The sequence below is a fragment of the Rhamphochromis sp. 'chilingali' genome (genome assembly GCF_963969265.1).
Source record: "Rhamphochromis sp. 'chilingali' genome assembly, chromosome: 20".
NCBI classification, from domain to species: Eukaryota; Metazoa; Chordata; class Actinopteri; order Cichliformes; family Cichlidae; genus Rhamphochromis; species Rhamphochromis sp. 'chilingali'.
In genome coordinates this window covers 24,230,183-24,257,720 of record NC_137947.1, presented here as the reverse complement: position 1 = coordinate 24,257,720, position 27,538 = coordinate 24,230,183, and the positions used below count along the sequence as shown (strand labels likewise).

The 27,538-nt window shown below is 37.3% G+C and overlaps 1 long non-coding RNA gene across 3 annotated transcripts in view; it reads right to left on the bottom strand.

Annotated features, from left to right (window-relative positions):
- Positions 1 to 27,538, bottom strand: part of LOC308388058 — a 77,047-nt gene that overhangs the window by 33,990 nt on the left and 15,519 nt on the right. Inside the window, exons 1-2 of one of the 3 annotated variants that reach the window (XR_013970038.1) lie at positions 18,371 to 18,725; positions 18,235 to 18,281 (exon numbers count right to left, since the gene is read on the bottom strand). This is a non-coding gene — a long non-coding RNA (uncharacterized lncRNA). Of the gene's footprint in view, positions 1 to 18,234; positions 18,726 to 27,538 lie in introns of those variants that run through there. The other 2 variants (XR_013970037.1, XR_013970039.1) reach the window with 2 other exon arrangements.

Below are 27,538 nucleotides of genomic sequence, written 5' to 3'. Positions count from 1 at the left end.
TTTCCTTGCATCTGAAACGGTTGTAGTCAGATGTGATAAAGGATTGAAAATACTGGGAAAGTCCAGTTCAGGCAGATGAGGCAGAGTTCTGCTTTAATGATGACACAGCTTTAGATCAGTGAGAGGCCGATCAGATAAGGGCAGACAGTAAGCAGGTCGCCTGTGATCGCTCGGCACATGATTTCTCTCTACCTCAAATTAGCAGATCATTTCCTTGCACCGCACAGTGTGACTGGTAGACAGGAACAAGCAGGCTGTGAAAGGGGAATCCATCACAAACCAACTGTTTCTGATAAATAAACAGGTGAGTTGTGGCAATGATTCTTCATGTGTTCCAGGAATGTGAACAATTCTTGGCGCAAAACATTTTAGTCAGTGTCAAGGTGAACCAAGGCTTTTTTTTATTTTTTTGACAACTTCTGAAAAACAAAACTGAGAAAAGGTTTGTGGGTTTCAGACAAGGCTTTACTATTCAAGGAGATGTCATGATGACATTTAACATTTTCTGTATATGTGTGTACCATCTGTGGCACCAAATAAAGCCCACGCACTCCCCTCACCTGAACTCTCCACACTTCATCTGGCTTATTTTTTTTCAGTTTCTTTCATCTTTCCCCACATCTCTTTTTCTGTGGATTTTTATACCAGTTGTAATTAATCACTTTAAAGAACATTACACAATTACCCCTAATCGCTTCTTAACTGTAAAAGCATTTTTAAACAAAACTACTAAAACTAGGCTTCAGCTCTGGTTCCAAATATTGAGCCAATAGATTGACAAGCCAGTATATAGAACTAGTATGCAACGGCACACAGTAGCATCTGGATAATTTTTTTTTTTTTAGATTTCAACAAATCAAAGAAACAAAATAGTAAAATTAAAAGTTAAAAGAAATAATCTACCTCATTCACTTGGAGTGCATCAGGTACAACAGATTTCTCATCATTTGTTCCATCATTGTGTGCACAATGATTAATATATAATGTGAAGTCACACACACTCCTGCAGAATTCTGCATATTTTTAGATATATAACAGGATGATGTACCTGCTATTTACAGCTGTGTGCAAGATTCAAATGAGTTTTTCTCTCGATGTTAACGTTCAAAGGTCACGCTCATCTGCTCTAAATGCCATGCTAACAATGTGTGGAACATCAGGAAATGCATCAAATTGCAGAGAGAAAAGTGACATTTTGAGCCAGGTGGTTAATTTTACTGAATATACTGCACAAAAAAGGAAAACATCCACTACTGCATGTGGTTACAGCTGAAGAAAACTCTGTGAAGAACCACCCTCGCCAATTAGTGGATCGTTGTTGTTGCCTTGTTGGCTCATTTCTGGTGGGTGTCAACCGAAATTTAAGTAAGCTATTTTTTTTTCTATTCTATTTAAATGAGGCCTCTTTGTAAGGGAAATTCCCCTGAAAATCACCAATAAAAGTCTTAATCTATTATATATATATATATATATCCATTTTCTATGCAATTGGAGCCAAATTACAGGTTTGCAATAAAATTTACAAGACCATAAAATTAAGGATTACAATTTTATGCCCCAATGTTAAAGTCTGCATGCTCTTTCAGAGGTTTCTCTTTACAGTTATGGCAGGGAGAAACAGAACCCCATATTTATTCATTAAATCTAACATTTCTTGAGACAAAAATCTGTCAGACTTAAACATATTGAGTGTACTACCACAATTATTGTATATGTTACTGCACAGAAGTAGGCTAGTTCTACGGTAAAGTCAATAATGAATGATCTACGTGTGCTCACAGTGCAGAGACCACCAAAGTCAGTAACCCTGTTTTGGGAATAACAGTCAAACTGGTCAATCTGGCCGGTTTCCTTAGCCAGCGGTGGACGGTTCAGTTTGGTTGACCAGGTTGGTCAAAGCAACTAGACATGAAATCCATGGCCTTTGGTAACTAGTTTTATCACCAAGATCCCAAAATCAGAGAGTCACTGATAGTTAAGATAATACTTTCTGAATTGAAAGGAACATGTTGGGACATAACACAAAAAGGAAAGTTTCACTTTCCTTTCTGGAACAATAGTTGACTGTTAGCTGTCTAAATATCTAAAAGGTGTCATTTTTACCCCCCAATGGCAGGCTGCAACCAGCAGAAGGGGCGTTACCTGAGGTTATCTCGCCTAAATCAGTAGCACTTAATGGAAACCTCGAAAAAGACCCATGTGTCATCAACACCCTAATCGCTGTCCTATTCTTTCCCAAGACTCCCCCCAAAAATCTGTGCTATCTGTAACATTTAAATTAATTGAAGGATTTAATAGTGACTTTAAGACGGACATTTTGCAGTAATTAATTTGGAGTTAAGAATTATATGATCCACGGACACCTGGAAGCAGAGACTATCATTTTATACAAGTGCCAAAAACAAAAAAACTCTTATGGACACACAGCAGGTTCATAATATATCAAGGTGACTCATGAGGTTTTCACTGTGCCAAAGACTTTTATAGTCTTCGCAAACATTACGATAAAATGTCAATGTAGAAAGCCATGATGATGGATTCAGTGCTAAATGTGAAAGAGACAAAGTGAGAATGTAAGTTTGTGAGATTTTTGTGAACCTGCATGCGATGTGCGAGGGTGTTAGCAGCTCTGGTTGTGTAGGTGTATGAGGGACGGGATGACTTAAATGATAATGATCTCTCATTTCCCTAGCTCGCCTTGCCTCACTGCAGGATCCCTGTCTGATTTCCTTATGAAGCTTAGGTGGACACAAACATTAGGTTTTAGTGCACACCGACTGCTGCACACTAAAAAAAACAAAAACCAAAAAAAAAACAATGAGTCCTTCTATAAAAATAGAAACTGTGCTAAAAGTTTTATTACAATAGGCTCTAATTTAAATAAGACCTTTACATTAAACTGTCCTTTGGCAATCAACAACACTAGGTGATCCAGTTATTTTAGGACATCTCTGACAGAGGCAAATACTGGATCAGTGATGTGTTTTTAATGCTGTTATTGATTCAACATTGGCCTTACATAACCTGAGCATGTACACTGGACAAACATTACTTCAGCTCCAATCTTCTCTTCAATATAGCCAAACTAATAGCATTTAGTTTAATTTTGATTCATGATTTTACCTTAAATTGTCCTCTCAAATATATATGTTTTAAAAACTGAAGCTGTATATTGAAATGCTAAACTACAAACACAGCCATATTCAAGTTTCCAAGCACTGGAAAGATTAATAAACAGGATTTGCTTAGAGTTCTGTGACTGAGAAACAATATTTGCTTTGCAACATGCCTTTATCCAACTCAACCAAACGCATGAGGAAATAAATTCTCTGCCTTTTTCTTTGCTGCATCAGTAGTGTAAAACAGTCAGGGGCTTAATAGCTTGTTTGTATTTGTTTGGTCCCTAAGACTGCATGCATGCTGTTTTATTGTATTAAATCAAATATATGTGTATTAAATGAAAAGCTGACTAGGAGAACCTTAGTTCAAACTATTCACTTTTTGGTTTTTCTTCTTTTCTGATTGTAAACTTTTTAATTAAAATGAATAATTTCTCATATTTTCTGTGACAGAAACTGCTGCAAATCTTTCCAATTAAAGTAAATAGATCCTAAAGACTTTCACTTCCTAAATAGGAACAGCAATTACATCTTTTGCTAAGTATAAATCAGATGGAGGGTCAGCACCTGCAGAGTGAAGTGGTGCATTTAATTTCATATCAGTACAATTTTAATGAAACTACAGAGAATGTGTTTCTGTTCAACAACAGGAAAACAGTTATCAAAGCAAAATCAGGGATGCAGACAGTTGAGTCCTCTATCCCTGTATAGACAGGCAATGTATAACTAAACGGGGTACAACAGGGGTAAACAAACAAACAAAAAACAATAAAATACAATTTCTTTTTTTTTTAAACTACAAAACTATCACTTCTTAATTGAAAATGGACAGTAAAATAACCTCAAAGCTAGAAGTCCTCCTTTAAATTATTTCATTAAGTTATTAGGAAATGCTTGAAAGTCAACAATCGCTTTGACAAAAACAGGCAGTTGTATTATCATTAACGCACAGCAGCTCGAAACCAGAAGAGTACAACACATGGTGCTTTGATGCCCACATATTTTGCAGAAGGTATCGCCCCAGATCAGATGAATACGATTTGAAAAAATGCACCATTGTGCAGTTTTATTTGATACATGTGGGAATTCGAGTCCTTTCCCCCCTACATCTATGGAAGCATCCGCTCAAGACAATTGTGTTCAAGGAGAGAGAGGGTGGAAAAAATAGAACAAAAAAACCCAACCAAACCAAAAAAAAAAAAAGCATGCAATTAATTCACTCAGAGCACTTTTGTAAATAAAAAGTCCTCTGAGTCAAAGATTTTTTTTTTTTTAAATCTTCACTGTGCAGAGATAAAAAGCCTGCAGTCTGTCGATACAGTCATCTGATGAAGGAGGAAGCACTTCGGTGATCACCTTGAATGTGTTTGCACAAGAGTGCTTCTGCCACACACAACCTTGAAAAAGCTATTCTTTGGTCTAAAATGCAGCTTAGTCAAGTGTTAAGGTGGTTACTACAAATATCAAAGTCACAGAGAACGTCTTGCACAACGAAGGAGGAGAAACAACTATAGCTGCAATTTTTAGTTGATCTTTTTTCCACTACAAAAATTGAGACCTTTAAAGCAACATTGCCTCAATTATAGTTTCAGCGAAAACCAAATTAAACCTAAGAAGGAAACATTTACTAACTAGTTTACTGTCAGTGTGCTTTCCCTAAATCACAATGTAAAACAACATAAAAAAGTCACATGAATTTAATTAAATGTACTAAAGCAAGTACATTTTACTTAATTTGAATAATTCTATTAAAAAATTAATACATATAAGCCAACTCGGAAAATTATTCAGAGTTCTTAGATCTTACATAAAGAAATAAGTGATGTGATATGTCTCATTTTTGTTATTGCATCCTCACAGCAACAGGAACACTGCTTTAATTAACATTTGACTAACAAAGTCGCACTAGTCACTTCAGCAGTCTCAGCCATGCTGGCCTGTTTTAACACACAAACACTGGAAACCACAAATCCACAACAATCGGCGTCTAAGTACAAGATAAGTGAAATGAGGATCAAGACTGCTAGATCTGGACTTAAACATTAACAGTCTTGGTTCTTGCACTTGCTGGTGCAGAACTGTCCATACTCAGAAAACCGTAAATTCACATTGAGAAACCAGACGAGTGTTCGGGTAAAAAGTGGTGAAAATTCAATGTAAACAAGTAAGAAGAAATATTTTATTTTAAAAGTAAAATTAGCAAGGGCAGTAAAGCAGTGACAGCAATTTACAATGAGCAAAATATTGAACACATTTTATACCAAAAATCCAGCGTATCCAAGTCTGAATAAAATCTAATTTCAACATAACAGCAATAGCAATTTATACATTTCATATAACATACATGTTTTTATCCATTTAAATTGTACTGACTGGGGTGTTAATCTTTAAACTGTAAGTGTTCTCATTTTAAAGCAGTGCAAGGGGACAAAATGGAAATATCTTTTGCAGGAGCAAGGCATAAAATAATGTTCCCCTAAAATTATTGCCAAACTATCAGTTTGTTTCCTGGGGTAGTTCAATTATTTTCTATTTTTCAGTACACCCTTTACTATTATTTTGTGTGGTTCACAGTTATAGCAGCTTAAAGCTCGGTTTCCTAAGCAAAAGCAAAGCTACAACGTGAAATACAAGTAAACACGGTCCAAATCCTACACCCACGTGAAACGCCTCAAACGTATGCCCTGCACAGAGCTACCATTCAACCTTTAACATTTCTAATATCCATTTTACGCTGACTTAAAGTGAGAGACATCAGTGGGGTGAATATTATCTTCCTCACAACCGCAGGTGACTCAGAAACACACAAACACACTCACGCGAGAATAAAGATCTGAAACTTTATATATTCAAAGTTCAAAGAAAATGAAATTCAAACTCTGAAGTTGATTTCACAGTTGGGTGCTTGTTTAAGCTGCTTCAAATCTGGTTTTGGATTTTCCTGTCATATTTTTCTGATTCTGTGCAGAAGCATGACTCGGATGTTAAATAACTGAAATTTACTTAAAGCTCTTTTGTCTTTAGTCTTGTCCATTTCTTTCCTTTCATGAATTTTGTCTTTCAAAGCTCAAAATTAAGCTTACAGAAAAAAAAATGCAAGGATTCATGTCTGTGTGTTTTGCACAGAATTTCATAATTAATCGAGATAAATTGTACAAAAGATTGATATTTTTTCTAAGTATTTATGCTGCAAGACAGAAACTATTTCACTTATTTTTAGTGCTTTTGTCAGGTTTAAAATTAAATGAAGATGAAAGACTACAGTTACTAGCTATAAATGCTACACATTCCAAGAAATTGAATAAAATATCCATTGCAAAAGCTAAATATTTAAAGCAACTTTTATTTACACCCCTTTTGTATTTTGCATGTAGCCTCTATGTTTTTAAAACAGATTCATCGTGAATTCCTACGCATCTGAATGTAACTTAATTTCCTTCTGTGTGTAAGAAAGCGAGAGAAGGAAAAACAAACCCAAAATGTCAAATGTCTGCCTTCACATCACACAGGAAGCTTATCAGGCTGTGACCTTTTGATAATTGGTTCTTGTTGTTTTTGTTGTTTACAGGGTGAATGTATGCCGGTACACTAAACTGACGTGGGAATTTTAGTGCATATTTGCAAAGAGAAATATACCTCAATGTATTGTTACATTATATTCACGTGACGATCTTGATTTTTTCGTCACTATGAAGCCATTTTTGATTATGAAAGATGTCTTGAGTGCCGTTTTTATTTCGAGCACGGACAATATGAACGCAGTGGCAGATCACCGGAACTCCTTTGTATTTTATAGACGTATAACATCAGCTTCGGTCGATCTTTTTATGCGTCATTTTAATATTCCAAGTTCAGTAATGGGCTGTTGTGAGAAAACACTAAGCAGCCTGATAACATAACACGTTCATAGAGTCGGTGGAAAATATGGTGTTAAAAGCAGGGACGCGTCGAAACCTCAGACACCCACTATGTCTTCCTTTACGAATCAAAGAGAAGTAAGACAAGACGTGAAGTGACCAAACGGTGGTCACATTAACATTTCATTTCGTCCACGCCTTTGTCCCTTTATTTCCCTTTAGGTGAATAATTGTTCTGCGCCTCAAAGCAGAAGCACACCGGACATGTTTTGAGTTTTGCAGGCCATCGACTCTCTCCGCAGAAACCAAAGTCCGAAGAGCCCAGAGACGATCGAGGCATCTCAAGTAATCAATCAAGAAAATAAGGCTGAGTTACACATGCACACGTTCAAAGAAAAATCACATTTCCATGTCGAATTATTTATCACACCAAGGAATAAAATCCATTCCTGCAAATGCAGCTTACTGAAACTGAATCGACTCTTCATGCGCCTACTTATCATTAAACATTTAACTGCGTACTCTGCTCCTGTCTTTCATAAAATCTTCGAGACTCTTACATTAGGACTTATAACGAAGTCATTCTTTTATTATTTAAAGTTTCATCGTGGTACACACATTTTTCTTGGAGGGGAAAAGGCACGCAAAGGTAACATGCAGAAAATTTCATTACGACGATAAATTTAAAACCAGGGTGTGTGTGGTTCTCCCCCATAGGTCACGGGGAAGAATCGCAGTATTTTATTTTGGCAAATTTGATTTTTGACATTTGCTGGTGTTGAAATCTTGGAAGGAAAAAAGTACAAAATGACCGCATTTTAATGCGAATTCTGTGGGCTAAGACCGGACACAAGAGGAAGTCTGTTGTAAATAATTTCACAGCAGAACTGCTCAATATTAACAGGTGATGTCGACTATGTGATTTTGATTAAACACAATTATAGGAGGAATGAAAGATGTCAAAAGCAACACAGGGTTGTTTCCTTTAGAAAATATAACAACAGGAAAGAAACATAGAATAAAACTCATATATATCTATTTTCCCCCCAAGTTTAAACTCACCACTGACCGCCACAACTACCCAGAAGTTAATCGGGAAAAACTGGATGAAAACTACGACATACTGTCCGAGAAAAGGTGGATAAACTTTTTTCTAAGATGTGACAATAGCCTGGACCATCTGTCACGCAAATTTGGTATTAATGTTGTGAAACAGCCCCTGGTCGGATGTTAGGCTGATATTTAATCGAATTTTTCATATATATATATATTTTTTTTTTAAAGCGTCGAAAACAGTGTTTTAATTTGCCTGAAATGTATTTTAGGCGAATACATATGAGAGAACTGCAGAAGAAGAAAAACAAAGAAGAGAGACTTGGCTTTTTTCAGTGGGAAGGAGTCTCCCTCTAGTGGTTAAAAAAATAAACTACACCAATTTATCGCCTCTTCCCTTTTTCTGGCTTTCACATTGACATTTAGCGAGTGTAGCATGACCTCATCTTACTGACAGTCACCTAGGTTTCAGTTTCTGAAACACCCCTGCAGTGAGATCTACTCCGACCAGGTAAAGTCCGCATATGGTGACTTACTGAGGCAGTGACGAAGGGGGGAAACAGTGTTTCCTGAAAAGCTGATGAGCACAGGCTAAAACCACAACAAATCTAATGCACTGATGAAGTTTGACCAGAGCAAATGGAATATTAAAATACTCTCTAGATTTAAATGGATACTTAACAAGCTTATATATTGAAACAAATTTAACTAAACATAACTGCAATGTGCAGTTATGCTATAACCTGTCAAATGAGTTAAAAATGTTTTTAAAGACATGCAAAGAAAATAAACTATATTAGCTTTCCAGAACTTTTATGAATGCTTGTGTGACTGGCAGCCTGTCCACGGTGTACCCTGCTCTTGACCTAAGACAGCTGTGATAGGCTCCAGGCTCCAGCCCCCCCCCCCCCCCCCCCCTCAATTTGGATAAGTGAAAGAGAATGGATGGATGGAAGCGAACTTATTCAATGAGGAATTCATTCATGCATTCATTTTTTCCCCACTTTTCCACTTGAGGTTTGCAGAAGTATAGTAGCCCATCCTAGACATCAGAGTGAAAGGCAGGGAATACTGTGGACAAGCTGCCAGTTTATTACAGAGCCACACAGAAACAGACAACCACTCATGTTCAAATTTACACCTAAGGACAATTTAGAATTATCAAGTAACCCAACATGCATGTCTTTAGACTAAAGCTGGAGTGTGTGGAGAGGACTCACACAGGTACACAAAACCCAGCCACTGGGTCAAAACCCTTCTTGCTGCAAGCAAGTGTGAACTTAGTTTGTTGTCTAAGTTAATGGTGTCCAATTAGTTTTCTGCTTTAAGTTTATTTGGTATAGTTTCATTTTCTTAGCCTTCCCCTCATATCTTACTATGTGAAGTTGTATGTTAAGAGTCTTTGTCAAGGCGTTGAGTTACTGAGTCATTTCCTGTTTTATTTTGGTAGTCTTTTATGTTTAGTCTCTTGTTTTGTCTTCCATGATTAGTTTCATCTGTCTTCTCTATCCCTTTCCTCTTCCCTCATTATCTCTTGTATTTATTGTCTCAGTCTCCTCTTGTCATTTGTGGAGTTGTCCTTAGTTGTCAATCACCTAGAATCAAGTCCCCCTCTGTCTTTGTTAGTCCTTTAAAATTCTTAGTATTCTCTGATTTTTGAATTTCTTCTCCACTGGCTTTTTGGATTTGGGATTTATGTTTATTGCCAGTGCAATCAGCATTAAAGCTTGCACTGAGCCCCAGTCCTGCCTACTATGTTCAGATCTGGGATTAACTTGACAATCCAAGTTTCTGTTTAAGATTTGTGTTGGCGTTTGTTTTGCAAAATAGTCCTGTTTTTATTTTTTATGTTTTATTCTTTATTTAAACAGAAGGAGATTTAGCAGAAAATAAAACAGGTCAACTCTGGCCTCTAGTCTAAGATCTCCTCTGCTTCTTTACTTTTCTTTGTCTACCTGGAAAGGTTGTAATAATGCTAACACTCACACCACCACCACCACTACTACTTATTATTATTATTATCATTATTATTAGAATATTAGAAGAAGAAGGAAATACAAAAGTCCATCCATCCATGGATCCGTCCTCTTCAACGTATCCGTTTCAAGGCTGCAGGGGGGCTGGAGCCTATGTCATCTGTCACAGGGTGAGAGGACAGGTCGCAAGTCCATCACAGTGGCAAGTGTTTACCTTTAAGGTGTGCTGCTGAACTGAGAAAATATTCATTGATCATGTAGCAATGAAAGTAAATATACATATATAAATATATGTATATCTCTTTTGACTTATTTGAGCTCCCCTATTAAGTACAGATGTACAAATAATAGAACAACCTGGGCTTTCTATTGATATCTCATTTGTTTGGGTGGCCTCTTTTATCTTCAAAGAGGAAGGAAATCACAAAAAAAGTTCAAGGGGAAGATCCTCTTTTCCCCAGTTCTCATGAGGATATAAACAAATATAAAAAATGTATTATTTTATATGCATTTTTTGCAAAGTGAAGACCTGCAGGCTGCTGTGGAGTCAGGTGCATTCAGAAACATTAGCCATGTTGCACCATAAAACACTGACTATGCTGTTGATCCCTCTATATATAGCTTTTATAAACAACTGTTTCCATGGGGGGAGATGATTTGTATCCTATAACTGGTACAATTGTTTCTGATATTGATTCCCAGAACAAAGACTTAACAATGATATACCTTTATACCTTTATTAGTCCCACAAGGGGAAATTTGTTTCCCACACGGCTGTTCTCTCTACATGTCCTGTTCTTCGCCCTGGCATAACTCTGTTTGGTTTACAGATCACGAAGAAGAATAGAAAGAGCCAAAAACAGTCATCTAACATTTAAACCAGGTAACCTGACACGAAGTCGAAACCGTGTGGTTTAACCGGGGAATGAGAGGGTGACTTTGGAGGCGGCAAAGTTATAGTTTCTTTAGTTTGGTACCAAAAAACGAAACAGATACGCACACCTTCTGAATTCAAGTAAAATACTGCAAACTCTTTATAGGCATACAAATGCACTGTTAACCAGCTATTGTCATTTTACAGGCTCTTTATTCATGATTATAAAGCAGTAACTAATAACTTAAACTGCATGACAATATTCTCCAAGTATTTTTTAAGTATACTAATAGTTTTCCCTGAATAACCCATTCATTACTGATAGTTAACAAATACGATTTTGTTTGTGAATTACAATCTTAATATACTTTGCTCAGTATGAATGTCATAAGGTGATTTTACTACAAAAATAATGTATTATTGTATTGATATATGTAACAAAAACAAAAGTATCTCTTTTGCATCTCTAATTAAGAGGTTATTGACACAAATCCCTTATAGTTAATAATCTTGTCATTGCAGAAAACAATCATACAGAATAACTTATTAATTACCACTTTATAACGACCAATAAAGCGTTCCTATTCTGCTTGTTATTACAATGTCCTATATGATGTCATTATGCCCTAATTTTCCAATGCAACTTGCATATATTTATTAAGGTTAATCCCTCCTGATATACAATGATTTTCATTAACTAATCATCATTTTTATTTGAAAGGAAGCCATCTGTAATGTTTTGCACAACCTCGGAGCATTAAAGATATATTAAACACTTTGGTTTGCCTCTCAGTTCTTGAGCATAAGCTCTTTTTCTAAATAATTCTGTCCCATTACATTTTATGTAAAAGTATTTTAGTTAGTTTACCATCATCTATGACAAATTGCTACACAGAACCTAAACCTGCATAATGTTTGATAGTTCTGACAAAACGGAGATTTGATCCTATTAAAACGGCAGATTGAGAAAAAATTAGTACATCAATCCTTGCAGCTATAGTATTCAATATCTTTTATTTTACATTTGGTTGAAAGCATGATCAATTTTTTTCATAGCTTTGCATTTTTCTTTCTATACAGAAGGCAGATGACTTTAAAAAAACATGAACTTATAAACGAGAAATGCACTGTTGTTAAAATGGAAAAATGAAGCACAGACAAGAAACACCACTAGAGGCTGACAGCACTTGTACTTTATTTACAGTAACTGTCCTGACTTCTTTAACTGAATGTGGCCATAGTATAGCATCAAAAGGTAACACAAAGCAATTTCAAACTGAGGCGAGTTCATTTTAAAGGATCATTTGAACCCTGTAACCTCCATATTTCACCAAGTGCTGTTTCTAACAGGACAGTCATTTTTCTCTGAGAGTTACCAAGAATAAAAGCCTACAAATGAGACAGCTAACCGTAGAATATGAGCTTCTGAAAACTTCTTTGTCATTTGTCTCTTACAACCCTGAGTAATGAGCAGAGTGATGTTTGTGCCGTTCTTAGTCATTTACTGTATCTTGAAGCGTAATTCATGATGAGTAAAGGTGCAACAGAACACACACGCCCACGAACTAGTGACCTACTACTGTTTTCACCTTGACAGGATATTCAGTTTTAACATTTATTGATCTCAAGCCTGACATCTGACTCACACACCCTTATCCTGACTGTTGTGAAGGGTTTATCGTCATTTAGGGACACAGAAATCTCACTCAGAACCTGGCCTACAGCGCACACGCCCATGCGATACCACGTGCACACACACACACACACACACACACACACACACACACACACACACACACACACACACACACACACACACACACACATCAAAAGTCACTTGACTTTTTTTTAGGAGGAGACTTTCTGGAGCTCAGCAGTTAGATTTTCATGTGAAATAAAAACAAACATGTGGGAGGCTCAGTTCTACAGAAAATCATCAATCTATTGTCGCACTATTTTAACTGTAACACAATACTTATTTCTACTAAGTCCACAAGTCATGTGGCACCTTGACCCCATGACTGGAAAAGTGTACAATACTGACTCATGAATTTCTACAATGAAAGGTTTTTTAAGGACAATGTCATAGTTTCATGTTAAGACAAAACAAAACCTGTTTGATTCAAACCAATACTAAACTTACGTGCACACACTTGCTCACATGCATACAAAAGCATTTTGCTAGTTCTTGCTTATGTTGTTTTTTCATCATCTTTATATAGTCACTTGTTTTGGTCTGTTCTCATTTTCTGGATTTACTGTAAAGCACGTACGAGATAAAAATATATTCGACTCACTAGTTTCTAGTGAACCTGAGTCAAAACTACTCTGATTTCATACACAGTCTTCTGCAGCTTTGGGCCTTTTCATGCCTATCAGAGTAAAAACAGCATGGCTGAAATATTTAAACTAGATAAAACATTTTGAATAGTAAATAAACCCTAAGCATACTGTAAATAGTAGAATTAGGATTTATTGTGCAGCTCACGTACTAAAGTTATTCCTGATCGTTGGAGCCAATTTTTAAAAAAGTCACTTGTTCTGTCGTCTTCTACTTTCAAACAAATTCTCTTAATTTTTAAGGAAAGAGAAGTAAACTGAAAATTTTTATTTTTTTTATGGGAAAATATTACTGGGCACAGACCAAGTTGGGAACCCAATTCATTAATCGGTTACATCAGGACAGTATTAACAGTCCTTTATCTAACTTGCAGTATATTGACAAATCAGTTTTAATATATGTATTCATGGGCATGTGAGTGAAATACTATCAAACATTTAAATACGGCGTATTCTCAGACTGAGAACACAGCGGATCACTGTCGAGGGAGACGTGATGCAGAGTCATTTTCTGTTCTTCGGTTTCTACTTTAATTTTCTGGATGACACATAGCAGGTTCTCACTTCTTCTATAGCTGCTCTTATCTGTCAAAGGCAAACCTTTAAATAAATAATTGTAACCCTGTCAAGTAAGTTGAAAAAAAATATCTGCAGCTGTCCTTATGAAGTCCCTATGTATGCATCTCAAGGTGCTTTGATGTGTAACATTTTAAGCCCAACTGAAAACGCTTAAAACTCGTATTTTTAGTGGGTGAAGCTAAATTGGAGCTTATCCCTAACTGTACCTTTACCATTTTAATAATCACTATGAGTGTCACTTAAGCTGCAGTAATTAAATCAACAAAATTCAAAAAAGAAGAAGATATGCTAAGTGCTTCACGGCTAATGTTCAGAGTGGGAATTTTCTGATAAAGTAAATTGTATCAGCACACATCCTTGTCTACTAAGTTAGACTTAGACAAAAAGACTTCAAAAACACTTCACAGCGTGCCGTAAAAAATGTAATCCCTCTATAAGATTCACCAAACTTTTTTCAAATGCATGTTATGAGCTGTCTAACCAAATCACAGGCTGAATTATGCTCTGAACGGATTAAGGACTGCATTTATTATACCACACTTCAGAGTTAGGGTGCACGTTCAGAAAAAAAAACAGAGGTATGGAGAAAAAAAGTGATCTCAACCTTATCCCAACTATATTCTCCAAATAACCTGTCATATAATTAACTTTATATAAAAAGCTTACCGCTCTCAGCGCAGTCTGCTCTCACCATCTGTTACTATTTGTATTTTTTAAGTTAGGATTAGATTGTTGGTGGATGTCTAGAAATATTAAGCGCTAGCTGCGCAAGAGGCTGTTTCCACCAATAGAAATATGCAAGGCAGCTAATTAATTAATGTGAAGTGAACAATGTATTTCAGAGGACTCCTTCACATGACTGATGAACGGTTTAGATGGGTGTTTACCAAAGGATGAGGCATGAATGACAACTACCTTAAAAACAGTAAATTTTAAATGTATGGGAGTGGGAGTGTGTTTGGCGTTTCTCTACCCGGCAACAGAGAGCTGAGTCATCTCTGTCACAGCACTCCCACGCCTACCCACGCTGCACTGCTCTCAGTCTCTCTTGGCGGTGGAGATGCATGGCCACGGACACGATACCAAAACTAACTGCATCACTTCATTCTGGCCCACAGGTGACAAAAACATACATTTACCGTAAACGGGGGGAGCCTTGGCGGAACAGGGCTGGCATAGGTGGGTGTGAGTGCATTGTGTGTATGTGTCGTGTGTGAGTGAGTGTGCCATCTGACAATACATGGAAACTGATACCACTTATCAAACATTACGAAAAGTGCGTGGACCGAAAGGAGTGTTTGAAAGAGCAGAGAGCAAGAAAGAGAGTGAAAGAGTTGTGTTTCTATGTACATATTTTGACCTTAATTTCATACAGCCCAAAGTGCTTCATAAAGCATGATTAGTATTGCGCAGACCAAGCATGGCCTAACAGTTAGAACTTAATGAAGCTCAAGGTCAAATACATCATTCCAGTGTGAGTAGAGAAATGGCACTGCTGATGCATTTTTGGCATGTTAACAGTTTAAAAGGGATTTACATGTAAAAAGGGAAATCTTTCATCTTAAATGATGATTTAAGCCTAAACATGAGGCAGATGTAAGGCTTCCCAGAAGTCCACATTAACACACTCCCATAATATTTGTCTGATTAAATAACCCCATGTGACCTAACTACCTCCGGGCATTTTGTTTAGCTTGCACAGCTGTTCACTTTATCATGTTTTAATTAGTCGTTCGACTCCTGTTTTCAGCATGAATGTTTTTGTGCATAGGACATAAATGACAGGTTTGTAACTTCTTGAGCCCAAATTATACTTTCCATGTCCAATGAGCCACAAGGAACTGAACACTGGCAATAAATTCTCCAGCTGCATATCTCAGAGGTTTTGAGCCATGTCACGACATCCACAGGCTGTATACGCGAACAAGACTCAGCATATCTCCTGTGTTTCTGTCTCAACATATTACTGGACAGAAACATAGAGCAACTGTCTGCATTTGTCCAAGTGACAACTTTGTACAAAAATACACATCTATGTAGTTAATAAGTTAAAAAAAAAGGCTTTTGTAGAACGTTATGTAAAATATTGACTTTGACACTATCACATCAATCATTGGTTAATGAAAAATGCAGTAAGAAACTTTAAGCTGAGCATTTTTGTTGTTGCTATTTTGTTATTTGTATGTGACAAAAGCAGTGAATCTGACTAAGAAACTGAGGGAAACTCATACTGAAGCGATCCATCGATTACAAGCGAAGCCCACCCTAAAGCATACTGTACTTTAACGTCCTTTGGACAAATGAAAGCCATCATTTACAAAATGAACATCATGTTGTCTCAATTACACCTTGGAATTAACAACTGAAACCCTAAACTCATAAGGCTAGTGTTTACTGGCATCATAGATTGAGGGAGCTGAGGGTTATCTTCCCGTTAAAATCTATTAAACTGGGCCTCTACTTGCAAAAGGAAGAGTTGCCCCTTGCTGATCATTGGAAACCATGAAAGTTTAAGGCACTTACACACTGGCTTCACGTTCCAGAGCTGAAAGATTTTTAGCAAGCACAAAGCTAGAAATGCTCACTGTCCAGCTATCACGTTTTTCACGACATGCAAGACTGTGCCCGCAGCTACAATGATAAATGCAACTGGATAAAATGACCCTTTTTACTGATGCAGTTTGAGCCATTTTGTCTAAAACCTTCCTTATTTATTCAACTTTCATTGCAAAAATGCTCCTCCGTGTGAAAACATGATTTTAGGTGTCTTAGTGGGTTAGAACCATTAAGTTGGTGACTCAAACAAAGAAGTGGCTAAAAATATCACTGCTGCTAATAGATTTAATAGACAAAGTACAATATGAATCTCTACATTTTTATAGCCGACTTAATCTACACCAAAGAGCTGAGCTCCATTTGCTATACCTGCTAGATAAATAATTTAAACGTCACCTGTCACGAAAATGGCAAACTGGGGTAAAGGCTGTGTGGTGCAAAGTTGAATTAGATCATGAACAAATCTCTCACTTTTTTGGAAGCAATGTACCACACAGAGTACCAGCTAGAATCCCAGTAGCTAGTTCTCCAGTAGCTTACCCAGTTTAGTTTTATATTCGTCCATTTTTCTCACTCAAGAATTTAAATATGCAAGTTTCCATTTGCCACTGAATGCAGCATTAACATGAACTACAGCTGATATAGCTCGATTTTGTGATTTTGGTCAGATAAACAGATACAATTCAACATTTGGTGTGTATATGTTTGTTGTTTCTGTCACTGCAGATCAAACAGCAAAGCAATGCTCAGTTAGCGCTTGATGAAAATAACCTTCTAGTAATCTTCCAGCCTTTATTTACCAAGTGATAGTCTAATTACTTTTATTTATTTATTTACTTTTGCAATCTATGCCTCACTATATGTCTGGCACGTTATAATAACGCTGCAACCTGTGAGGCAATAAAGCCCTCACTTCTAGCTAGCCTACTCAAAAAGGCCTTTCTGTTCATTCAAAATGTGAATCTGGAGCGCAGCATAATGTTTGTGTTTTTGATTTTCCTCCTCATAAGCATGACTTTACACAGCTTACAGATCTTTGCGTCAGCGCAGGCTGTGAAACTCCCACTAACGTCACTAAAATACTCATTCTTGTACACAGACTGATCAAAGTGATTAACGTGCTCCTGATCTGGAACTCTTTGATCCCCTTGTTCCATCTGCAGACAGCTGCTTCAATATCACCAGGAGATATAATACCGCCACTTTCACTTTAGCCCTTTAGAGGTGCGGTCAGTGCGTCACACTATGATTAAATGACTAAGTTTAGAGTTATTGTACATGCCAAGTGCTGAATATAGCCAATATCTGCCACAACCTGTCCGACTGCCAACTAACTCAAAACATTTTTCTTCACAGTGCTATTTACCATCTCTTTCATTCTCCACTGTCCGATTGTTCATTACGTTTCCTATTTTTAACCCATCTCAGCAAAAGGCGAACCTGTGTTTTGCATGCTGTGCTATTTTGTGCTGTAGGAAAATATTGTGTGCTCTATTTTTAAAAAAGCAGCTTATTAACGTCTTTTTCTTTACTTAAGAGGGATAAAACGAACTCAAATGGCCCCGCAATCAAATTCACAAGGTTCCGAAACATTTGTAACATCTTCAGGCTAGTACCTGATTCCTTCCTGCTCTATAAGATTGTATTTTCTCTACTTTTATAAATACACAATGTGTGATCTTTCCTTTACTTTGATCTATTTTACCAAATGTCTTAAAGAAGCAAAGCTTTTCTACAACATCTGCAGAAATTACTACCGAGCGGCACACAGATTAAAATATGAAAGAAGAGAGTTTCCTAGAACTGTGTTTCTTCTAAGTCTGATAAACATCAGTCAGTGCTAAAAAACAAAGCTAAAGTCCAGCTTGAGGTTTACTTACCAGTTTGTCTCTCCTCATCCTCATCTTCATCAGAAAGTCAATGAGAACTAAAAGGGTAGAGAAAGAAAGAGAGAGAGGATAAAGAAGAAGGAATGTTTTAATCACTCTGAAGGAAGCCAGTTATCTTCCCACTCACATTGCTGAATATCCTAGTAAGGCAGACACACAGCACATGCACACTCTCTCATACACACACACACACACACACACACACATACACACAAAAATACACACTCAGAGATGTCTCCAAAGGTCAAGATGAATCAGGGGGAAGAGAGAAAAGGTGGTGGACAGAGACAGAAAGGGTGAGAGTAAAATAGAAAATAAAGATCCAGAATAGAAAAGAAGAATGAATAGAATGTAAAGAGCAAAGCAAATGACAGAGGGAGGAGAGAGCACAGAGAGACTGGAGAGAGAAAGAATGAAATGCATGGCTCGGCTGAGTCATCAGTAACCACCACTTCCTCCAACGCACAGAGCTCTACTAATGACTGGCCAACTTCTGAGTGCACACACACACACACACACACACACACACACACACACACACACACACACACACACACACACTTAACCTGCCATCTATCTACTTTCCACTTCAAACTCTTTTCCTTTAAAGCAGGAAAAGAGTGTGTCTGTCCATCTTTGTGAGAACTAATTTAAATCAAAAACAAAAAACCACTGAAACTGAGGCTGTTTACGCTTGTCCTAACTCTGAGACAGCACACTGAGACAGACCTTCAGTGTGCTGTCCAAGGGTTCAGGTGGGGGTTAGGAATTTAGTTGTTATAATTGAAGTTTCTCCAATGTGCTTTGTAATTCCTTTTCTCACTGAGAGTCCTCACAAGCCTTAAAGTGCAAACATGTGTATGTGTATTTAGGAAAAAGCCTGAGAAGGCATGTCATGAGCCGACCCCACAGTGTGTGTCATGAGAAAATGGCACAACAACCAGACAGTTTTCCCTTTTCCCAGAATTCCCAGGGGCATGGTCTCTTAGCTTTCATGTGTTGGGGGAGTTGCTTTCCTTCACACCCACAAGCTAAAGGGCTGGAGAAACCAGGCTAAGTGCCTTGGTTAAAGAAATAGCTCAACAGTTGCATGTTTGAAGCTTATTGGTCTGATATCCACCAGTTCAAAACTAGGTCTATAACTTTTTTCATAAAAGAATGACATTTTTTAAATGAACTGACAGATTTGCTGGCAATAAAAGACAATCTTCCCAACTTCAGTAGATTGTACACCATTACTTGTTCTGACCAGCAGGCTTTACTACACAGGCTAGCTTTAAAGGTAGCACTAGACTGAGCACATGTTTAGTGTAGCTGAACTGTACTGAAAGTACTGTAGCAGGACAAAAGCCCACTGACAACTCTAAACCTCACTTATTAACCACAAAGAATCTTGCTGTGTTCTTAAGGAGAATTGTAAAAAAGTAACTAATTGGGTCTCTAGTAAACAAAGTTCTACCAAATTGTTCTACAAAGGAACAATTTCCTGATTACACTAGATAATTATCTTATGCACAACAGGTTGCCTAACATGCTATAATTTTTACTTTTGGTTTAGAACACCGTTAACCCTTTATAGGACACTAACTGAAATACTTGAAAATTCCAATTTTCAACCCTACACTTTTTTTAAACGTTTGTATTTCTAGAAAACTGGTCTACCGAGATTTTCCTGAACAACCATCTCTAGGATTTAGAGAGAAGTGTCTGAAAAGGAAAAAATATCCAGTTCCCACAGTTCTCTGAGCAAATATGTCTTGTTGATGTCAGAGGTCAGAGGAGAATGGCCAGACTGCTTTGAACTGACAGGAAGGCAACAGTAACTCAAATAACCACTCATTACAAAAGTATGCAGTATACAGCAACAGAAGACACCACCTGGTGCCACAACTGTCAGCTAAAAACAGAACACTGGGGGTACAATTTGCATGAAAGCATGGCTCCATTGTGCCTGTATCAGTGGTTTGGGCTGATGGCGATGGGGTAATGGTGTAGGGATATTTTACTGGCACACTTTGGCCTCTTTAGTACAAACTGAACATCATTAAATGCCACAACCAACATGAGTATTGCTGCTGAAAATGTCTGTTCCTTTATGATCACAGCATACCCATCTGTGGTTATGCTGCGATCATAAAGGGTATACCAATCATCTCAAACTGGTTTCCTGAGTATGATCATGAGTTCACTAGACTCAAATGGCCTCCACAGTCTCCAGATCTCATTCTGATAGAGCATATTTGGACTGTGGCAGAAAAGAAGATCTGCATCATGCATGTGAAGCTGAGCAATCTGCAGAAACTGTGTGAGGGTATGAAGTCAATATGGATCTAAAATCTCAGATCAATGTCTCCAGCACCTTTTTAAATCTATGCCAGGAAGAATTAAGGTAATCCTGAAGGCAAAAAGTGATCAAATTCAGTAGTAGCAATGTGTAACTAATTAAGTGGCCGGTGAGTGTATGTAGTCACCAACAACCATATTTTTATGTCTTATAAACATGTAAAACTTGTTAACTTCAAAGTTATTTATAGGCTTTTTCTTCAGGTTCGACAAAGTGACAAGATTAGAGCATTTCTCAAAAATGTTTAATCCTTAAATGCCCAGTTACCACTTGTGATTTAGGAAGTGTCTGCAAGTGCAGCATCAATGTACAAGCTATATATAATTGCACAAGTGAAACTCGGTAGATCTCTGAGGTCAAAACTGGGAATAAGACTGATGGTGAAAGTGCAACTTTAGGACAATTAGTCTGATGAACTGTAATGACCGATGAATCACAATAGCAATAACCTCAGAGGAAACAAACAAGGCTGGGCACAAGCTTTAAGCCACTTGGTGTGATTTCTTTTAAATCCTCCATCATTGCTTTTAAGGAAATGGCTTTATTTCACGTGAATGTGTTTTATTTATCAGAGCCCTTAAGCATTTGCATTTTTATCTTGACCAGCACTTTTGGTGACATTTAGAAACTTGTCACCTTGCCTGGCATTAATACATATTAACAGAGCATTAATACAACATATAAAGTGGGAAAAAATTACTGGATCATTCTGAAAGTGTATCACCCTATTGCTAATTCTTTGTTTTTTATATCCATACGCATCTACAGTAACTTTTCACCTGACATACTCCATTACAGTTTGCACTGACATTATGAATCAGTTTGCCTCTGGGGTTATTGTAATACAACCCCCCACGTCCAGCTCCATCTCCTATCCAGAGGAATTCATGGGAACTTTGAGCCAACTTCGTAAATACACGTTTCCTCCTCTGCAGTTCCCACACTTTTCCCAACACACTTACACACTTACACACACACACACACACACACACACGCACACACACTCACACATACCCCTATTATATACCCATAGACAGAGACAAGTATAGACTTGGGCATGATGTCTCATGCAAATTGTGCATAGTCATACTGGCAGTAGCAGAAGATTACACCGGATGCTACTGTAGTTCAGGCTGGTTAATTACTGTATATTGCTGATGAACAGGATATGACAGTTTTGCAGCATTACCGCTACAATGCAGGCTCTATATGGTAATCTCTGGTAGAAGACCATTCGGCATGCATTAGCACATGCTTCAGTTACGGCAGTTTATTAAAAGGGAGATAGGAAACTTAGCTGCTCTGTGAAACTTGAATCGTTTTCTGTTTATTACAAATGAAGCAACAGAACCATATCGTCTCAGTACTCCCATTTCAATTGATGAGCGAAACGTGCTACAGTCGTAAGGCCTAAGACCATATAGCCATGTAGCATTTAGCTAAAAGCTAGGCTACATGTCAACTTCATCTTGTTAGTGCTTAATACAACAGTGCTGGTGTATGTACAATGCTAATAATCTTAAATTAAGACAGTGTGTGTAAAAGTGTATATCACGTCCAATTAGTGGGGAATAAAGCCACTGCAAGTGGGGTGTGAATGACCAGGGAAAATAAAAGAGTGAACGTAAACTGAAATAATATCATTTTTATGTGGAAAATAGACGAAGAAAAAAGAATATGCTTATGCTCGTGCTGCTCTGTGTTTAGATCTGTTTATTTTGTGTCCATACCTATAAATGTGGGGGCATGAACTGGTTTTTGAAGTTAGGCTTACTAGAAGAACAATAAAGTGTTAAAACCATGTTTATAGCGCTTTAAGGATTGGTCATCAAATAACATTTCAAATATATGAACTGGGAAAGCCGTAACCCGAGTAAGCACCCTACAGATTTCCCCAAATTGCCAACCCCTTGACTTTCTGCCATGCCACTGTAAATCACATTTACAAAGGCAGCTGAAGAAATGAGTCATGTGAGGTTAAATGGGCAGTGTGTGTCAGCATAAGTGGAAATCAGTCATCATTTTTGTGAGTTAAAGTAAAATAAGCCCACCAGTTGCTACCTGACTGGCTATTGTTTCATTTGAGAAGTCAGCAAAATACATAATGTAAGCTGTCCAAACAGAAACCATGTGGAGCCCAACAGAAAATCAAAGTATCACCTTTCTTATAATGACTTAGAGTTATACATGCTCTTATCATGACATGACTAGATTATTGTAATCCTTTCTATGTAGGTTTACCACAGTCATCACTTCGTTAGCTTCAGCTAGTAGAAAACGCTCTTTGACGTTTAACTGGGACGGGAAAACATGAACATATTACGCTAGTTTTAGCTGCACTCATTAGCTCCTTGCTAATTTTAGGATTAATATTAAGGTTTATTGATCGTTTCTCTTGATTGGCTTATTAATGAACACACTCCTGTAAGAGCCATGAGGTATGGTAATCAGCTGATCCTCAATATTCTAAGATCTAGACTTAAAAACCGAGGTGTCCGAGCTTTTTAAGTTGTTGCCCCGTGTCGTTGGAATACCTTACCATTTGATAATAGAACTGTTTCTATTTTTAAGTCTTTGCTCAAGACTCCATTCTGCCTCTGGCCTTTAATTCAAGCTAAGCTAAGCTAAGCTAAGCCTTGATATCGTATAGTTATCATTCTTGTCATTAATATTAATATCATTTTATACTGGCTGCCTGTGAAGCACTTTGGTCAGCCTTGGTAAAAGTGCTTTACAAATAAACTTGACCAAGAATTCAAGCCATTTCAAATTGCAAAGGCATTCTAGTATGAATAAAAGTAGATCAACTAATTGGGAACCACTCTTAAACCTTGCCATACCAAATAATCTCACAACCCAGAAGAAGCTGGGAAGCTATTACCCTGTAAAAATCTACAGACTCCTCTCAGTTAACAAAGACGTGCAATGAGCTATGACTTTCTAACAAACTCCAAATAATGTGATCATCATTAAACTTACAGAGAAAGACTTTCCCTACGTGCCAACTGTCTCTGGGGTAAAATTCACCCTGAAAATGGTGGATTTAAAAAAAAGAAATAACCAGGCAGTCAATATGAACAGCTGCCACAGATAAACATGCAAAGAAAACAAAAATCCACAGAAACTGAAACTTTATCTGCTTTATCAAGAAAGTTCAAGACGTCACAGTACAGCACACAAACACACGTACACAGAGAATAAGGATTAAAAATAAAAAAAATTTACATATATATATATAAATTTTATATATATACATATACATATATATATATATATATATATATATATTTTTTTTTTTTTTAATTAGGTTGTTTTCAACAGTTTTAATAAAACAGTTACCAAGAAATTAGCTTAGGTGTTCCAAAACAGAAAAACAAGCCTGTTTACTTGACTGCCACGTAGCTCTGCTGAGTACATGCACAGAAATCAAGAGAGAAAGTAAGACGTTGAGAAATGCTGGCTCAGCAGAGTGCTCATTGTGGGAGGATTGTGGGAGATTGAGTCTATAGATGAGTCAAGGAGCCATTACACATATTATCAGAATGAATAGCATGGCAGTCTATCTTTAGTGTCCGTGTGGGAATCAAATATGTGTTGTACAGCTGGGATATGGCACTAAACATTCTACCATACCATAAAGACAATGGGAGTTTTTCACATTTCCTGCTACTCTTTGAATGTTATAGTTAAAAAAAAAGCAAGTCTTTATGAATTATCACCTGAAGACATGTAGTATGGTACTGTCATCTTTGTCTACAGTTTATGTTGTAGCTGTGTACTGACACCTTTAACATTATTATACTTTGCTGATTTGGAGTAATTAGCAAACAAACTCTTCCAATCCACCAGTGAATAGGCCTGTTTTCCAGTACCTGAAAAGCTCCCAATCTCTGGCTTGATCAGTTGAAATGTCCCATGACTTTCCTAAACAAATCTGAGACAGTGAAATAGAACACAAATCCATCTTTTCCCATTTTCTTTCCTTTAAAAGGCACCAGTGTTGTGCCTTTCAAATAGCCCATAGTGAAATTTACAACCAAATTATGACCTATGCTGTTTATATGCTCAGATGGGCTTTTTGACTGCGTTGCTGTTGTAGTATTTCTGAATGTTCAAGGCATTTTATCTTCATTTTTATCAGTGGCTTGGTGGGCCTGAAATGCATGAAACCAGTATTGCAGATTGCATCTTGTGCAAACATGACTGTGTAACACCGTAATTTTCAGTTTTGATGGCTGTTGCATTACTTGCCTTCTCATAAATCTAAAGCAGGATGAAATCTTGATTGTTAGCAGTTTACTGACCAAGTGTTTAGTTGCTTTAACCCTATATGTATAAATATTTAGCTGCCTTAACCGTATAAGAACAATTAATTGATCTAAAAAAAAGGCAGGATGTCATTCTCTGTGTTCTCTTGACAGCAGTACATTAACTGTGTCACCAACTCCTATTTAAATGAAAGGTTGCTATCCTAACACATTTTTTAATCTAAAAAAACCTTAATAGTATATCTTAAATGTTAGTAAACAACCTTTAAACTGGTGCCACGCACTTATACTCCAGTTTTTTTCCACCTAGTCAGCTTTTTTAATGTTGCTAAAACAACCACTAACACAACAAACTGAAGTATGTTTGTATAAAGTATTTAAAAATTCACACGACAGCTTAACTTTAAGGAGTGCAGGTAGCATGTGAAAAAAAATCTGTTGAATATTGGGGATGCGTTTAATGCTCAGTGGTACGTGGAGCAATAACCAACAGTGAGACCTGCTCATGAGGCTGAAGATGAAGTTGGTGAAGTCAGATTTCTTCTGACTGGATGCTCCTGGCACTTGAGGTTTGAACCACAAGTTGGTGGTGCTTCTGTGCCAACAGCCAGAGCTGTGTGCGTGAGATGGCCAAATAAAAGATATCCACTTTCTGTGACATCACAGAGAGTAAAGAATAGAAAAAAAGGAGTGTTTAGAGCCTGAGCTTTGCACATACATTAATATTCATGTGGCTGTGTGTAATACGACCATCCACTACTGTAACAATGGCTTTCCTTAACAGAAAAACCTAATGGGATCCCTTTAATGGCACTTTCTATTTGACTTGGCCTTTAAGAGCCAATAAAAGTTGAAATGTTGTTGCACTTACTTAAACTATGTGAAAAAAAGATATTTGATCTCACCTTAGGATTTCTATCATGTTATCTCTCTGCCAATACTTTTCCATCTTGTCAAAAAAAACACTCCCTCCTCTGTCCTCTAAACCATGAATTTGCCATTATTGGTCGCTGCAGTGGCAGCGCTGACGTAAGTGGAACAATTTGTCTGGTAATGTTTTGCATGGAAACACTGTTAGGCAGAAGGACTCAGAGATTTTACAAGTGGGAATAATCCAGCACCCACACAGCCATTTACTGTATCTCACTTTTTCTGTTACTGTCACGCTGCGTTCATTTATCATAAGTATGAACAGAATCAAATAAACACTATGTATCAGTATGGTAGTCACTTGTTTTGTTTGTTTAAAATTCAGATTTTATGGGACTCCTTGGGTAAGGCATACCGATTCTTTTAGCTTTCACCATCACTACGAAATACAGTAAATCACTGTTACACCTACGCACATTAGTCACATGAAGTTAAACGTGCATTATGTCAAGTAGAAATCTTATCATATAAGGAAAAAAGCTTGCACATCACAGAACTCCAGTTTTAATGGATGGATTTATGGACGGATGGATTTATGGACGGATGTTCCTTGTGCAAGCAAAATACTTACTGCCAGACTGACTGCTAAAAGCGCAGCAACAATTCACTGTTGTAAGTGGACCAAACCTCCAGTATGACAATGATCTCAGCAATTTAAGAATATGTGAATTTAGCAACACAGACCCACGAGAGCCTCAAAAATGACCACCAAGACAAAAACATGTGATTGCCTTGGATTTATGTTTAATTTAAAATAATAAATAAATTAATTCCCTGTCTCCCTTTAATTTTCTCTCCATATACAATTCCCACAATCTCACCCCCAGCCTTTGGTCTCATCTCCTGCTTATTCAGACTGGGCCAGTCCAGGGTTATGACTCAGAGGGAACAGGGCTATGACTCAACCCCACTATTAGTTTCCAGGTGGTCTTAGATCCCATTGTGCTCCTGATTAGCATTCAAAGACATATGAACAGGCATAGAAGTGTTAGGAGGCACAATTCCCTCACAAACACTGCAGACTATTTGTCTGTAAGGGAGTCAATGTGGAGTCCCAATGTCTGCATCCTAAGATTTTGCATGTGATTGTGGGAAGTAATGTGCATATCCCTGGATGTTGTGTGTGTGTGTGTGTGTGTGTGTGTGTGTGTGTGTGTGTGTGTGTGTGTGTGTGTGTGTGTGTGTGTGTGTGTGGTCCAATGGATTGAGCATCTGTGGCAGTGAGACAAAGAAAATGTGTCTGCTCTGAGTGAGACCACCAAGGCTATGTCTGTGTCTATATCACAGGTCCATTAGTGACTCAGTCCCATAAAAACTCATTTAAACACATTTATCTAATACTTGACATGTCCCAGACGTTTAACATTTGGCAGCTGATTAATGTATGTACTACTATAAACTTACAGATTTTATCAGTTTAGCAAGAAAAAAATCATAAACAAATAACAATTACAAATTAGGTAAGTTATTTAGGAACTGGGACTTACCAAGTGTAACTCTTCAGTTAAAATTGTGGACAATTATTGGTTATTAAAGGTAGCCCATGTCAAAGGAAAGAAGCAAAAGACCACACTATAATGTTTCATCAACATCTGGCTATAGGCCTATTCACTTTCTGTTCTCACTCAAAGGTATGAGTACAAGCCATCCAGACAACACTGGAGGCGTCATCTACGTTCCATTTTCTGACTGGAAACAAATGAAAGCCAAAGTTTCCAGGTCACTCTGTGTCTGACTTTCACATTTGTCTCCA